The 17,164-nt window shown below is 45.0% G+C and overlaps 1 protein-coding gene across 9 annotated transcripts in view; it reads right to left on the bottom strand.

Annotated features, from left to right (window-relative positions):
- Apba2 (amyloid beta precursor protein binding family A member 2) overlaps window positions 1-17,164 on the bottom strand; it is a 232,175-nt gene that overhangs the window by 136,033 nt on the left and 78,978 nt on the right. The window lies entirely within an intron of this gene.

A 17,164-nucleotide genomic window follows, 5' to 3' on the forward strand; every position in this document is an offset into this window, starting at 1 on the left:
GAAGGCCGAGCTGTCACCCAGTGTCTGCTGTTTAATCTAGCACCTCTGGCTGAGCGTGCCTTGGGTTTCGCTGTTGAAAGCTCTCTTGTCATTCCTGGCCTTCAGCGTCACTCCCATTTAGATAGGATTCCTTCCTATGGTGGAGGGTGGATGAACTGGGTGAACAACTTGAGTCTCTGCTTGTGATCGATGAGTTAAATTCGCTTAGATGGATTGATTCGAGGCCAGCAATATAGCTCATTTAATAGAGTGCTAGCCTGGTACACACAAAACCCCAGGCTCAATCCCCAGTACTGCATAAACCAGGCAGAATGGCACACAGGACTGTAATTCCCACACTCCAGTGGTGGAAGTAGAAGGATCATGAGTTCAAGGCTATCCCAGGTTTTTGCTAGCCTAGGCTACATGAGACTGTCTCAGATTTAATGATGTGATGGCTTGGTTTGGTTTCATCTCTGTTTATTGTGTTATTTCTTGTGTGTGTCTGTGTGTCTATGTATGTGTGTGTGTATGCATGCACATGTATGCATGCATAGTTGTATCTTAGTTACTTTTTGACTGCTGTGAAGAGACATTATGACCACAGCAACTTATGAAAGAAAACATTTAATTGGGGGGTTGCTTATAGTTTCAAAATGTGAGTCCAGGACCATCATGGTGGGAAGTGTGGCAGCAGGCAGGCAGGTGTGGTGCTAGAGCAGTAGCTGAGACCTTACATCTGATCCACAGTAGGGAGCAGAAAGAGACAGGGCCTGGCGTGGGCTTTTGAAACCCAGTAACATACCTCTGTCAACAAGGCCATACTTCCTAATCCTTCCTAAACATGCATATACAGCCATGCCTACTAGAATTCCAATTCAGGTTCTCATGTTTCCACAGCAAGCACTTTACTCTTGAATCTATCTCCACAGCCTTTATTTATGCTATTTGTACAGTATGTCATCTCTGTTTGTGTGTGTGCATGCATGCACATGTCTGCGCATGCATGCATATGTGTGCTTATTCCTCTAATAGTTATTTTTACTATTTTATTAATTTCCTGCCGGTGTACGCAGACTGGGTTTCACGCGCCTTATCATTGTACTGGGCTCACCGTACTCTCTGCCCTCCCTACCCCTCCTCCTACACCTTCAGCCCATCATTGAGTTTCATGACTACTTCAGAGGGCCTGTGTTGTTGTTTCCATGGCCATGCTTTCACCAATAAGGCCTCCTCCTGGATTTGTCAGCTATTGAAGCCACACCCCCTTCAGGGCACTTGGTAAGCCAATTCTACCTTCTTTCTTATTTCACTTGCCATTTTTATTTCCATTTGTCATAAAATATGGTATATTTTAAAATATACCTAAAACAATAAATATATAACAGAACTTTTGCAAAAAGTATCTCTACCATCTTTGTCCTGTCCCCTGCTATGTGGCACACATAGTTATCTGTCACCTCTGTCTTCTGTGGAACAAAAATGTTGTCAGTAATTATCACACAATAACCAGCAAGGATAAGTATTCCCTTGACAGATCTGTAATTATTAAAACAATAAACAAATTTTGAAGATGCCTTTTAGTCCAAGACAGAATTTGCATATTGCAAGACATTTCCTGTGTCATGTTCAAATGGCAGTTGTCAAGCAAGAAGGTCACATCTCGCCCCTTGTTCACCGTTTGACTGTTTACATCCTCAACGTGTCAACCACAGCACTGATAAAACTCGGGTTCTGGGCCCAGTGTGATGGCTCAGCAGGCAAAGGTGCCTGCTGTCAAACCTTACAACTCAAGTTCAAGCCTCAAGACCCGCATGGTAGAAGAAGAGATGGGACTCCCCAGGTGTCCTCTGATACCCACATGCACCTCTGATACCCACATGCACACTGTGGCACATATGGTCCCACACACATATACACACACAAATTAGTATATGCTATAAAAAAATTTAAAACACAAAAATAAATGTTGTCCTCTTACCTCCACACATGTACTATGCAACTATGTCCAGATACACTCTTTCCTGATGTTGTTGTTGTTGTTTGCTTAAGACAGGGTCTCTTGTAGCCCAGGCTAGCCTCAAACTTGCTAGGTAACCCAGGATGAACTTGAACTTCTGACCCTTTGAACTGTGAGTCATGGGGGTTCTTTTGCACTAGTCACTGCTTGTTAATTACATTTCATCTGCGTCCCTTGGCTTTTGTCCATGTCTTATGTCCTGTTTGGGAGCTGTGGGGCAAGGTGCTTGGTGTGCTCACTGCAGTGTGCTAGGACACTCTAGTGTGCCAGGACCAGCACCCCAGGAGACCAGGTAGAGCAGAGGGAGGGGTCTGCTCCCATGAGCACTGCTCAGTCATGCCTCCTCCTCTGCGCCCTGAAGCACAGTGTGTTTCATGAGCAGTGATCTCTTTAAGCCCTGTTCAGGTTCTCACTCTTGCCGGATGAGGTCATGTCAGGCGATATTCTTGCCTTCCTCTGCTCCTTCCTTCTATGCCCTTGCACCCCACCATTGGAAGAGAGCAGCTGATCTCAAGCGCCTCCTTTTCTCCCTCAACAGCCAGCACTGTGGGTCACTGCACGGGAGCTATACTTACCTTTTCCTTCCTTGGGAGAATTGAGCTCCATGGTGTCAGCCCTGCTCTGGCTCCATTGGCCTCCTTCTGATATGACTCTGGGTGGTGGCCTGTGCTCTAAACCCCAATTCTGTACTCCTTGAGCCCCTTCCTCCCTTAGGGGAGCAAAGCCTGCTGCACTGATGACCTCAGCTGTGCTGTGATCTTGCATGGATGGCTACCCGAGTTCCTACTGAGCCTGTGGTTTTCGGGGAACACAGGCAGAAATTCTGTTTTAACAGCCATTATTGGGTAGGAATCTTCCAGCATCCAGTTGTGACTTCTTGAATGTGCCTCAAGTAAACTCATAAAAGAAATGTTCACTAAAAACTTACCCATTGTAAACATATTGGAGAAATGCTAGCTGTTTATAAATGTTAAGTCGTATGAGTTCCTTGGTTGAATTTTTGGGGTCACTTATGTATACCATCATGTCATCTGCAAATAGTGAAAGCTTGACTTCTTCTTTTCCAATTTGTATCCCCTTGATCTCTTTATGTTGTCTTATTGCTCTGGCTAGAACTTCAAGCACTATATTGAATAAGAATGGGGAGAGCGGACAGCCTTGTCTTGTTACACCTGTCAGAATGACTAAGATCAAAAACACTGAAGACAGCTTATATTGGAGAGGATGTGGAGCAAGAGTAACACTCCTCCACTGTTGGTAGAAATGCAAACTTGTACAGCCACTTTGGAAATTAATATGGCGCTTTCTTAGAAAATTGGGACTCAACCTCCCTCAAGACCCAACAATACCACTCTTGGGCATATACCCAAGGAATGCTCAATCATAAAACAAGGACACATGCTCAGCTATGTTCATAGCAGCATTATTTGTAATAGCCAGAACCTGGAAACAACCTAGATGCCCCTCAACTGAAGAATGGATAAATAAAATGTGGTACCTATACATAATGGAGTACTACCCAGCAGAGAAAAACAATGACATCATGAGGTTTGCAGGCAAATGGATGGATCTAGAAAAAAATCATCCTGAGTGAGGTAACCCAGACTCAGAAAGACAAACATGGTATGTACTCACTCATAAGTGGATACCAGATGTAAAGCAAAGGATAACCAGACTGCAACTCACAACTCCAGGGAGGCTACCTAGTAAAGAGGACCGTAAGAAAGACACAGGGATTGCCCAGCGATGGAGAAATGGATGAGATCTACATGAGCAAACTGGGAATGAGGGGGATAATGAAGGGCAAGGGTCCGGGGAAAGAGAGCTTAGGGGAGTGGGAGGTCCCAGCTGGATCAAAAACAGAGTGGGAGAACAAGGAAAGAGATACCATAATAAATGAAGACCCCATGGAAATAGGAAGAAACAGAGTGCTAGAGAGGTCCCCAGAAATCCACAAAGATACCTCCACTATAGACTACTGGCAATAGTCGAGAGGGTGCCTGAGCTGACTTACTACTCTGGTGATCAGATGGCCGAACACCCTAACTGTCATGATAGAACCCTCATCCAGTGACTCATGGAAGCAGATGCAGAGATCCATGGTCAGGCCCCAGGTGGAGCTCCAGGAGTCCAATCGACAAGAGAGAGGAGGGATTATATGAGCAGGAGATATCGAGACCATGATTGGAAAAAGTACAGAGACAACTAGCCAAACTAGTGGAAACACATGAACTGTGAACCAATAGCTGAGGAGCCACCATGGAACTGGACCAGGCCCTCTGGATAAGTGAGACAGTTGATGAGCTTGAACTGTTTAGGAGGCCCCCAGGCAGTGGGACCAGGACCTGTCCTTGGTGCATGAGCTGGCTTTTTGGAATCTATGGCCTATGCTGGGACACTTTGCTCAGCCTTGGTGCAGGGAGGAGAGGACTGGACCTGCCTCAGCTGAATCTACCAGGCTGAGCTGACTCCCCAGGGGAGACTTTGCCTTGGAGGAGGTGGGAATGGAGGGTGAATTGGGGGGGAAGGCTGGGGGTGGGAGGAGGAAGGACAGGGGAATCCTTGGCTTATATGTAAAATTAAATTAATTATAAAATAAAAATGTTTATAAATAAATAAAAGAATAAATAAATGAATGGTAAGCCCTGGGAGAATTCATATGAAATGAAATGAAAAACAGGAGTAGTGATCACAATGTGGGTACAGTGGGCACTGGATCAGTGGTTAAGAGAGCCTGAGGTGTGGCCTGATGGAGTCTTGGGCACCAGGAGATGTCAACTTACCACACTGGTGACACATTAGCCTCCTGAGGGCTGTGAGTGGGATATGTGTGCATGAGCCCTGACTGAGGAGGCAGAGCCCTGACTGAGGAGGCAGAGCCCTGACTGAGGAGGCAGAGCCCTGACTGAGGAAGCGGAGTCCTGACTGAGGAGGCGGAGCCCTGACTGAGGAGGCGGAGCCCTGACTGAGGAGGTGGAGCCCTGAGACTGGGCTTCCCAGACCAGCTCCTGTCATGCTTGACCCATCTAATCCTCTCCCAGGGCTGCTACCCACTCAGCATCAAGAATACACATGTTCTCGGCCTCCCTTGAATGGGGGAACTTTTCTGTTCCTAATGACTGTTGGTGACAAGACATCAAGATGAATGTCAAGGGCATCTTAAAGTAATAGGATGCAGATAGAATTAACTACACAGGAAGCATGAGCAGTAGTTCTGAAATTGTCTTTTAATAATCCCTGTTCAGAACAGCCATTCTATATGCAGAAGTTCACTGAGAGTGAACGAGGCAGGTATTTGAGTGGCTTCTTTAAACCATCTCTGTGTGTGTTTTTAATCTGTGAGTTAATTAGAATAAAGTGATTTTATTACAAGTAATAATAATAATACTGATGATGAGGGGTACTCAGAGTGAAGCTAATATCTAGAGAGTCCTGACTTAACAAGACTCTATGACCAAGCCAAGCAAGCACACACACACACACACACACACACACACACAAAGGATAGGAATTCAAAGAATAAATTACCCCTTTAATAACAGTAATTATGTAATAGATTTACGCATTTTAACATTATGTAGTTAAGACAGTATAATTATATGAATATGTTTATGTTAAATAAATTGTTATGTAAAATCTAGAATGATAAATAATAAAGAAAAACTCCCAGGGACGCAAGGCTATATGCTTTTGCATGTGGCTGACAAAGCTGCCACCTGCTTTATGCCCCTTGACCAGTAAGCACTGCGTTATTTGGGGTTTGCAGAGTGATGGGAAGGGTTGAATATTATTCTGACATTTAAAGGAATCCCCAGAATAGACAAGAGGCAAATTCTCTGGAAATCATACAGGTGGCATAAAGCTTAAGGTAGGCATCTTGGAAGCCAAAAAGGCCCCTCCTATCACATCCGGGAGTAGAGTTGGCTGCATTTCTGCAGCAGACACCACACCTCACCCAGTCTATGTGAGGAAGTGCTACACTGGCTCTGACTGTGGCTTCCACACTGGGGAACATTCTGGAAAACACACCTAAGTCCATCCCTTGACTCCACAGGGAGCTTTGTAGCCTTTTGGCCCCTCCATCCTTAATTGTAAGTGGTCTCCTAGTCAGACCTATGAAATATATCTCATTCCCTGTGAGCACCAGAGAAGCCACCCCGTTGTCTAAAAGCCCCATGACCTTATGACCTCCAGAACCATAGGGGATAAGGTCCTGCTGCTCAAGTTCAGCCTTGCTCCTCGGTGATGCCCTCTCCTACCTGTTCTCACTGCATATGAAAAGATCCAGAGCCTTGGATGTGGGCCGCGCCTACCACACTGGTGCTGAAATTGGATTCTCAATACAGCAGGCTTGGAAATGAGACTTCACGAGGAACCTCAGTCTTGTATGACTGGATCAGTTCTCAGAGGAATGGGCTGCTTCTCAGGACAGCAGGCTAGTAGTACAAAGAAAGCCAGCCTTGTATCCCTCCCTCATCCACACACCCCCCCTCCTCTGTGAGTTCACACACACACACACACACACACACACACACACACACACACACACACACACACACGTGACTCCCACAAGAAGCAGAGCAGATGCTGGTGCCATGTTCTTTGCCCTCCAGAACCAGGAGCCAAAATACTCTTTTCTTATAGACTATCCGGCCTCTGTTATGCTGTCATAGCAACATAAAGTAGATTAAATAGAGAGTAAAGCTTTAAAAAGGAAACCAAAGCATAGCTCCTCAGAGGACCACGGAGGGAGTCAGTGTAGACACAGAGGCCGAGAAAACCGCAACTGCCCAACAAGCTGCAGCCATTCTTCATCACCCAGGACCACAAGACACTGCCCAGGGACAGGGTGTCTCACACCACTACTGACCTCCAACCATCTCTGAAAGTTTCGAAGTCAGCCAACAACAGTGAACAACTCTCAGGACCCTGCTCCACTCCATGGTGGGAGGTACAGCCTCCTCACGTCCACGGGGCTCTGTGCAACCAAATGTGGCTCCCACCCCTCCCTTTATGTCAAAGCCATACTTCTCTGGGACACAAGTAAGAGAATGGCGTAGGCCTTGCTCCCAGGATGCTTGCCCTCCAGACGTGGGTAGGTGGTATCACTCTGCTTCTAAATGCACGATCATGTGCTCTCTTGAACCACAATTGTCCACAGGGTAGAACCACAAACAAGAAGGAAGCGGCATGCTGCCAAGAACTGTGTGCTCAGCTGCAGCACCCTGGGGGCACAGGCAAGAACAGAGCCTCCTACAGGAGCTGGGAAAACAGGGGTGATGTCGTCAAATCTCCCTAGATCTACGTAAGACAGTTACAGCAACAACTCGAAACACGAAAGCTGAACTACTCAGGCAGCATTTATACACGGCTAATGAGTGTTTCCCACACACACTCAGAATTACAGCAAGGTGGGAACACACAGTCCTCGGGACCTGTGGGGTCTGGGCTTCTGCAGAGCCACCCAAGGAATGCGGCAGGGACCTGGGATGCCTGTGAATAAGAGGCCCCCCCCAAATAAAGAATGGGAAGCCTGATAAAGAGGAGAGAGAGGTGAGAAGGAGGGAATCAGAGGGGTGACTTCAGTGGGGACTGGGTGCTGCAGGCCCTTGGAGTGGAAAATAGGTCCCCAGCTGGGGATCCACCTAGGACAACATTACTGGAAGTATGTCCAAGTTAGTCAGGTCAAAGACTTCAGAAAATAAGATCCAGGAGAGGTAGGAAGGAATCAGAGATTAGGGCATTTCAGAAAGCCATGCAATACACACAACCGAGGAGAACGTTCTATGAACCGTGTCTCCTAAAAAAACCGGGACTTTATTTCATTTGAGAAAGAACAATAAAAAGACTGAGATCACATGCCACGTAAGAACACTACAAGAAAAAGAGGGAATTGTGAGCAGACAGCGAGAGAATGTTCAAAACGCATGAACTCACTGAGCGGGTCAAAAGGTCACCTGTGCTCCAAAAGGGAAGGAGAAACAACGAAAAGACATGGAAACCAGTGTAACCCAAATTAGAAATACTCAAGAGCTGGGTGAAAGAACTCAGATAAGAATTAGAAATGCTTTTATTAGTAATGAAATGTTTAATTTTTAAGAAGAATCAACCCAAAGGAACATACAAGCAAAGAGACAGAGCAGGCGACACCAGGAAAAAGAGGCAGAAGGGAGCAAAGCTTAGGAAGCCGAAACTAAGAAGGGGAAGATAATTCTAAGCTGGAAAGGATGATGCAGGCCTGTGACCTCCACAGTTGGGAGGCCGAGGTGGGAGGATCACAAGTTCAAGGCCAGGCTGGGCAACTTAGTGAGAGTCAGTCTCAAAAAGTCAAGAGAGCTGGGGACGCTGCTCAGTGTTATATATATATACACCCTTTCTTCCCTATGGAAATTGATAACTACTGAGGTTGGCTGAGTCAAAGAAGAGCTAATAATTGTAAAAACTCTTAAAGAAAAAAAAAAAAAACCAAAGCAAGGGGAAAAATAACTAGTGAAAACTCATTCAAGATACTTTCTTATATTAAAAAAAACTAATTGACTATTGAACCAGCCTAGCAGGTATTAAAAATTCTAAGTTTGAATAGCAATTATGATTGAAATATTTTCTGGTAAAATAATAAGGTTAAAAGACGGTCCTGAAGCTGGGCAGTGGTGGCGCACGCCTTTAATCCCAGCACTCGGGAGGCAGAGCCAGGCGGATCTCTGTGAGTTCCAGGACAGGCGCAAAGCTACACAGAGAAACCCTGTCTCGAAAAACCAAAAAAAAAAAAAAGACGGTCCTGAGAAGCAGGGTCACTGCTGTGACCGCCTGACATTGTTGCAGGACTCTGAGTAGATATGCAGAAGGATGAGTTTGGACCTGCAGGCTAGAGAAGCTCTGGAGTGCTGTGAACAGAGCTGAAGAGCTTTGTACCATTGTGGTACAGAAAGCCAGAACACCAACAGAATAGGGGCAATGGACTTCAGGCTCACGAGGCTTCCGAGGGAACAGGGACTCCTGTGGGAATTGATCTACAGGCCACAAAATGTCAAGCCACAATGCTGAATTGGAAAGTAGCACAGTCAGTTTTTTGGCAGAAGAAAATTCAATATAGAAAATCATCCAGGCTGTGCCATGGTTACTGCTCACTGCCCTTCACCAGATTTATGTTGAGTAAGTAAAACAGAAAGATCTGGAAAATGTAGTTTGGAGAGGAGAGGAATCTGAGTTTCAAATGGCATATAAGGCAAAAAGAGGGTCTATATGTATTAAAGAAATCAGAGATGTTAAAAAAAAGTAAGTTAAGCATGTAGCTCAGTGGTTAGAGTGCCCGCCTAACATGCACAAAGCCCTGGGTTCAAGCCCCAGGACTTCATAAACCAGCTGTGGTAGCACAGAGCTGTAATCACAGCACTTAGGAAACAGAGACAGGTAGATCAGAAATTCAGCCCTCAGCTACAAAGTCTGTAGCCAGCCAGAACTATAAAGACCTTGCCTTTAAAACAAAGAAGAAGACACAGTTCTGTGAGTTGAGGCCAGCCAGGTCTACCTACCTATCCTCAGGCCAGTCAAGGCTACAAAGTGAGATCCTGTCTCTAAAGAAATAAATGGGAAAGAAACAAACAGAGAGAGTGCACTGGGGCTACAGGAAAGATACCTGGAGGGCAAGACCATGCCCATCAGGAGCTTCAGGGCACAACAATACAAATTCCTTAGAAAGGCTGGTGCCAGGGAAGCAGGATAGCCAGACTGAAAATGACCATTTGGGGAAGAAGCTTCCCTAGGCTCAGCCACAAGGTATACAAACCACAGCATCTTTGGGCCGAAGTTACCAGGCCACATCTCAAGCCAATGGAAGGACATGTTGCAACCAGTTTTCCAGGCAGAATGCAATCCTTAGGGGTTAGGAATGGCTCGCACCAATGTTGCATAAAGCTACCAGGCCAGGCACTAGGTGACAGGGTCGGATTCCCTGTGAAGAGCTCCAGAATGGGCTGCACGTGAAAGTGCCATGATGAAGCTTAAGTTGCAGGGGAGACTCCGGGACACTGGAGATGTCAGAAAAACCAGAGCATCCAGCAAGGGAAACTACAGGCACTGAGTGAAGCCATCCCAAGAGAGAGGCCACATGTGATGCAGAACAGACCATGCTACCAATAGCCCCAGATATCAGACATGGTACTATAGGGTTTGGTGTTTGCCCTATGGCCTGATTATTATTACTACTACTATTATTGTTTTGTTAGCTTAACACAAGCTAGAGTCATTTGGGAAGATGTAAACTCAATTATGAAAATGTCCCCACGAGAGTAGCCTATGAGGAAGTCTGTGGGGGATTTTCTTGATTAATAATTGATGGAGGAGGGCCCAACTTACTGGGACTGGTGCCACCCCTGGACAAGTGGCCCTGAGTTCTATAAGAAAGCAGGCTGAGCAAGCCATGGAGAGCAAGCCAGGAAGCAGCACCCCTCCATGGCCTCTGCCTCAGCTCCTGCCTCCAGGTTCCTGCCTTGAGTTCCTGCTTGGACTCCCCAGTGACCTGAGAGGAAGCTGAAATAAGCCCTTGACTCCGCAAGCTGCTTTTGGTTGTGATGCTTCATCACAATAGTCTTTCTTGGTCCAGCCTTCCTTTCTATGCCCCAATTCTTCTCTTTGGGGATGACATGTAGAAAAAAAGAGGCAAAGAGGTTTACTCTGTACCAATGTGCAATGGAAGAATGCAACTCATTTGTTTACTTAACTGGGACTCACTGTTGAGAGTCCTAGAAAAGGTTCTACTCTGGAGCTTTGGATGTGTTGGAACTACAGAACTATGGGGGCTTTTGAAGTGGACTGAATACATTTTACAAGGCCATGAGCTTGTGGAGTCAGAGGTGAAATTTTATGGACTGGAAGTGAAATGGTTTCGACCACTTGGCCCCCAGATGGTAGCATTGTTTTGGAAGGAAAACAATGAACCTCTGGATAGTGGAGCCCTGCTGGAGGAAGTGAGTCACTAGGAGTGGGCGTTGAGGTTGTACAGTCAAGCCCTCATTCCTCCCTATTCTCAGCTTCCTTTTGTTCAGGTCTGTGAAGTGGGGAGAACTCAGTGGCTGGCTCCCACTATGAAGAGATGCTGCCAAGCCCTCCCTACCATGATGGACTGTATCCCTTCAAACTGTGAGCCAAACCATCACCACCCCCAACCCCATTAACTTGTACCTAGTCAAAACAATGAGAGAATTAATAAAGGCCTCCATGGAAATAAGAAAGAAGTCATCTACACTTTGCTTAAAGTAATGAAACTACACCACCACTAGGCTGTGATAATACCCAAACAGCCACAAAGAAAATTAAGCAAGGCTGTATATTCCAATGTACAATAACTAAAGCAAAGCAGGGCTGTAAGATATGCTGAAGCAAGTCATAGAAGGGCGAGGAAAAAGAAATGGATGAAAGAGAAATGAAATTTTAAAAAATGTAAGAGATATATTTAAGCTCTAACATGTCAACAGCCATTTTAAATATTAATAGTCTAGGAATATCAAATAAAAGAAATTGTCAAGGTTGATAAGTACATCCCGGCTATGTGCTGCCTACAAACACCACCACACCACAAGGAGATGGAAAGCGAAAGGATGGAATCTAAGTCATAACACCCTGACCGTACTCGATCTCGTCTAAAAGTAACAGGGTGGGGGAGACCTGCCATGTGCACATAGTCAGGAGAAAGCAGAGGAGGCGCTATGGAGATCAGACAAGGTAGACTTCCGAGTAGAGGAAGTCAATGAAGACAAGAACATGTATCACATGACGACAGAACGCTCAGCCTACAAGATGCAGCAACCCTAAATGCTCACTCCCTGGTTCACTAATATAAACCCTCACCCTGACAGAGGAGAAACAGAGACATTCACAGTGACGTTCTGGAACCTCCACCTCCAATAATTGAGAAAACTCCTAGACAGAAAATCATTGAGGCTACAAAAACAAGCAACAGCACCAAATCATTAGGATCCAGCTGATACTCTGCAGAGACTCCACCCACAAACCGCAGACCGTCGCTGGCTTACACAGTCAGGCGTACACTTGGTAGAAACCACACTTCGACTGCAGGCTCTGGTGTGCTTTCCTGTCCTGGTCCTCTCTAGGATGCCGGGGCATGAGGGGGAGCTTCAGCCACCCCATACTCTGTCGTGGCCTGTGTGGTTGTGCTCTGATGTGGAGTAGGTTACGAAGCATACTTTTGACTTGTGGCATTCTCATATTAACTAGGTGCATCTGGCTACACACCCACTATAAATGAGGACTATCTGAACATTTCTAATGGTTTACGGAATGTCCAACTAGACAAACCTGAATGAACTCAAAACAATCACGATCACACAGAAATCAATAACTAGAAAACCCTGGGTGGAAAAAACAACCCAAATATTCATAAATTAACCAACAAACTTCTCAATAATCTATATTGTCAAAGAGGAAATTTCCATGGAAATTTTAGCACACACAGAAATGAAGCAAAGTGAACACACCAAATGGATCAAGTGTGGTTCAGAGAGCATTGAGAGGAAACATACAGTTAAATAAGCAAAAGGGCACAAGGAAGCCTGCAAAAAAATTAAGACTTTGTCTAAATACTGACAACAAATAAGCAAAAGTAAAAATTAAAATAGAAATTAGCACTTATAATTTCCTCCAGAGTAGTAATGAGATGCTCATACATAATAAATGTTTAAACAAATTTAACAAACCATGCACAAGGTTTATAAACTAAAAGTGATGCTAAAATACATGAAAGACCTAAACCAGTGCTTCTCAACCTGTGGGCACGACCCCCACATGGGGCCCTAGATCAGGTATTTACATTATGATTCGTAACAGTAGAAATTACAGTTATGTAGTAGCAACGAAAATAATGTTTATGGTTGGAGGCCACCACAACATGAGGAACTGTATTCGTGCAGTTCCTAATGCCATAGTGTTAGGAAGGCTGAAAACCATGGACCTAAACGAATACCGTGGAGAGAAATACCATGTTCATGGATGGGAAACCAAACTGGATAAAATGTCAACTCTACCTAAAATTATTTTTAAATTTCAAAAGTCCAGTCGAATGTTGAGGTGGGTAAGGCCAAAAGCACTGAGCCACGCCTTAAGCAAACAAAGAGGTGTAACATGTACAGAGAGCACTCTAGCCAGGGGAAATCTGACCCATAAGCTCCAGACCAAAATATGATGACCTGCAGCCCAGAGCCAAACGGGAAGTGCCACAGCAGCTGAAAGCAGAGTCCGCCAAAAAGTACACACATAAATACCTGTGCCCTTTGTTTAATAAACGAGATTGCTCGCATACCTCCCAGAATCTGTGCCGTTGATTCTGGTGTCTGTCCACCCCCTGCCCCCAGGATCAGAGACAGTGGGACCCCAGCTGCAGAGCCAGCAACAGAATGTCCTGAAGACTTTTGTAGATGCAGACAGACTTATGATAGGAAAGCTATAGACTAGCTAAATAATTTTGAAAATGCGTTTGTCTTTCTAGAAACGGGGATCCCCCCTCCACCCGGCAGTAAGGCGTACTATAAAGACACAGTAGTAAAGATGGTGAAAAGCGTCTCAGATAAATGTGATCCAATTATTTACAAAAACCAAAAGTAAATCAAAAGAAAAGACAGCCTTTTCTGCAAATGGTGCTGGGCTATCTGGGCATCCAGAGGACAGAGAAAGAAGGGAAAAGAAAGGGAGAGGGAGAGAGAAATTTGACACGAATCTCACACTTTATAACAAACAAACGAACCAAAAACTCAAAATAGATCCTAGGCTTAAAAACATAAATAAATAATAAACTGCTTTAAAAGACCCCAGGGAGGACTCTGAGAGCTGTGATTAAGTGGGGTGTCAGCCACAGCACCAAATGCAGTATACAGAAAAAGGCGGAAGTGATAAAAACAGATCTCATCAGAACTAAAACTCTTTTCTCTGCCAAATCTAGCTTAACCATATAACAGCAGAGGAGACACTTGCAAATGACACATTCAACAATGTACTTGTGTGGAGAAGAGATAAAGAACTTCGCAAAAGGCATTTTTTTTTTTAAATCTCCCAGCAATCTAATGAGAAAAGAAAGTTCTAGGGAAGTTACACACATGTCGCTCAGGAAGTGACACAGGTGGAGAATGACCTCATTAAAAGTTGCCCAACAGCATTAGCCATTAGGAAAACACAAAGTAAAACCACCATGGGGTATCAAAGCATGCCTACAAAATGGCTTAAATTAAAACAGTGACAACTTCAGATGCCGGCGAGGATGTGGAGGAACACCAGGTTATCTGCACAGCACTGGTGGGAATGTGGCCCAGCGCCACATCTGGAGACTAGCTTGGCATTTCCTTTTCAATTAAAAATATCTTCACAGTGCAGCCCAGCAACTGCAGGTCATGGATTCCAGAGGGATAAAACTCTTGTAGGGACTGAGGGATAGCTCAGAGGTGAAGAGTACTGGCTGCTCTTCCCAAGACTCCTAGTTCAAATCCCAGTACCCACATTACAGTTTACAACTGCCTGTAACTCAGTTCCAGGAGATCTGATGCCTCTTCTTGGTTTTGCTCTTACCAGGCACAGACATACATACAAGCAAAACACCCATGTGCAAATGAAATAAAATGTCAACTTTTTAAAATTTTAAACTCATTTATACACAGAACCTTGTCCATCATCAGAGTCACAGATCCTGTATTCATAACAATTCCAAATGGAAATGACCCAAATGTCCTTTAATAAGTAAACAAACCAACATGACAGAACCATATCATCGAATACTCAGCAACAAAAAGAAATAACTACTAATATACCTAAACCCAAAAAGAATAATGCTACCTGATAAAAGCCCATCTGGAATGATCCTTACAGTAACGTTCCATTTACATAAGCCATTCATGAGTAGCAGAGATATGGAGAATAGAGATCACCCAGAGTTACAAATGGTGGGAGGTTGTGTGTGTGGTTGCAAGGATTAGCATGAGGAAGTCCTTTAGTGGTAGCACAGTCAAATGACTCCATGAAGTTCGGCATACCATTGCACAGAAATGCAAACACATTCACACATATACTTAGGCACAGATTAGTGTGTGACTGGTGAAATATAAGTTCTGTTAGCTATACCAATATCAATTTCCTGGTTTTACTTTTACACAGTAGTTTTGCTAGATGTTAACAGTCAAGAAGAATGAGGTGAAGGTGTGTGGTGGATGCCAACACTAAAGAGGAACAGGGTGAAGGTGTGTGGTGGATGTTAACACTGAAGGGAACAGGGTGAAGGTGTGTGGTGGATGTTAACACTAAAGGGAACAGGGTGAAGGTGTGTGGTGGATGTTAACACTGAAGGGAACAGGGTGAAGGTGTGTGGTGGATGCCAAGACTGAAGGGCAGCAGGGTGAAGGGCATTAAGGACTTTTCTTACCATTTCCTTGTACTTTATTGTAAATCCAAAATGATTTTAATTACAATAAGCTTTAAAAAGTGTGCATCAGCTTACCCCACAAACACAGTGTCAGTGGGATGAGGCTCTCTTGGAGTCGGTCAGATTGCTGTCATTGAAGTTCTGGTCACAGCTACTCCTGATGAACTACAGTCTACTTTCTCACCCTCTTCCCGTAGCAGCAGATACTAGACCTGTTTTAGCTCTGGCTGTGAGACCTGTGGGCAGTATGATTTCAAACGGGTGTCCAGAAGTTTCTCTCCAGTCTTTTCTCGCTTATGAAAGGGGTGGGGCAGACTAAAAGGAGTCTTGCTAGAGACATGATCATGACCGGCCTCAGCACAGTACAGGGCACAGGGAAGGACTCCTCACCTGGGGAAAAGTGAATGTCTGTGAGGGTGGGACTGAGAATATTACATGTGTCCTCTGCCAGGCCCGCCTGCGTGATTATTCCCACTGCCGGGTAACAAGCAATGCATAAAAGGGCCCATCTCCACACCACCCTGGAGGGACCTTTACACTGAAAATACCACATCACCACAGGCAGCTACACCAAATGAGCAGAAAAGCAGAATTAGGAAAGTGCTCTTCAAAATATGAACCTGAGAACCAAGTGTCCAAAGAGCACTCCTGCCCCAGGGTGATTCAGAATTCGACACAATATGTGGTGCACTGTGTTTACAGCCAGAAACACACAGGCATTACTGCAGAGATCACCTGATGAGTGCAGTTTGGCATTTGCCTTATATGGGGATAACTTGGCAGTCTCTTGCCTCCAATTGGCTGGGCCTGCTGTTATGATTGGGTGAGTGGCTGGCTGTTATGATTGACTGAGGGGCCCGCTGTTATGATTGGGTGAGTGGATGGCTGTTATGATTGACTGAGGGGCCTGCTGTTATGATTGGTGGAATGGCTGGCTGTTATGACTAACTGAGGGGCCTGCTGCTATTGGCTGAGGAATTGTTATGATTGGCTGGGACTCAGCTGCTTAGTTATCAGTAATTGTTAGTTTGTACTTTGCTTACCTGTCAAGCTGGATCATAGTTCACGATGAACAAAGACTACTTTGAGCCAAGTTTTATCACTAAACTGGTTTGGCCCATATTCATTTAACACAGTCAAGATGAAATTTATTTCATCTTAACACAGTCAAAAATGGCATAGTGATCATTACTCAGCTGAGAGCTTTGGACCACTATTGGTGAAAGTATTAAGGCGACTCCACATAGTTAAAGGGAGGTTTATTTTATGGGGTAACTCACAAGTAAAGGGATAGGTTACAGGTCCTGGAGAGGTGAAGTGCAGTCCGGTGGTGTTCTGTGGAGAACTCTGCTCGATCTACATCCTGCATCCAGGATTACCAGGAACCAAGAGAGTCAGCCCATCCGGATCTAGGGTCTTAAGGGTTCCTGTCCCAGCCCCACCTTGTAGGTGTGACAGTTACAGGAAGCCTCAATGGGGGTAGTACTTCCAGGTCAATGCTGGCACAGCTACCCACTACAGACCACATCTCACCTACAGCATCCAGCCAGCTTCCTCAATGCCTCCCACACATGCAATGCCTCACACAGAATTTCCAAGCCTTGACTGCCACAAAGATCTGCAAATCTTCAGAGGGCACTGGTATCTGTATGTCAAGCCCTTATATTGTCCAGCGAGTGGTAAAAACAATAACCTAAAAAGGACTCTGTAGCCCTTACATTTTGTCAAGACAATGTCAATATCTTAGC

Source organism: Peromyscus californicus, unplaced genomic scaffold (assembly GCF_007827085.1).
Source record: "Peromyscus californicus insignis strain IS unplaced genomic scaffold, ASM782708v3 Scaffold_4__1_contigs__length_199733344, whole genome shotgun sequence".
Lineage (NCBI taxonomy): Eukaryota > Metazoa > Chordata > Mammalia > Rodentia > Cricetidae > Peromyscus > Peromyscus californicus.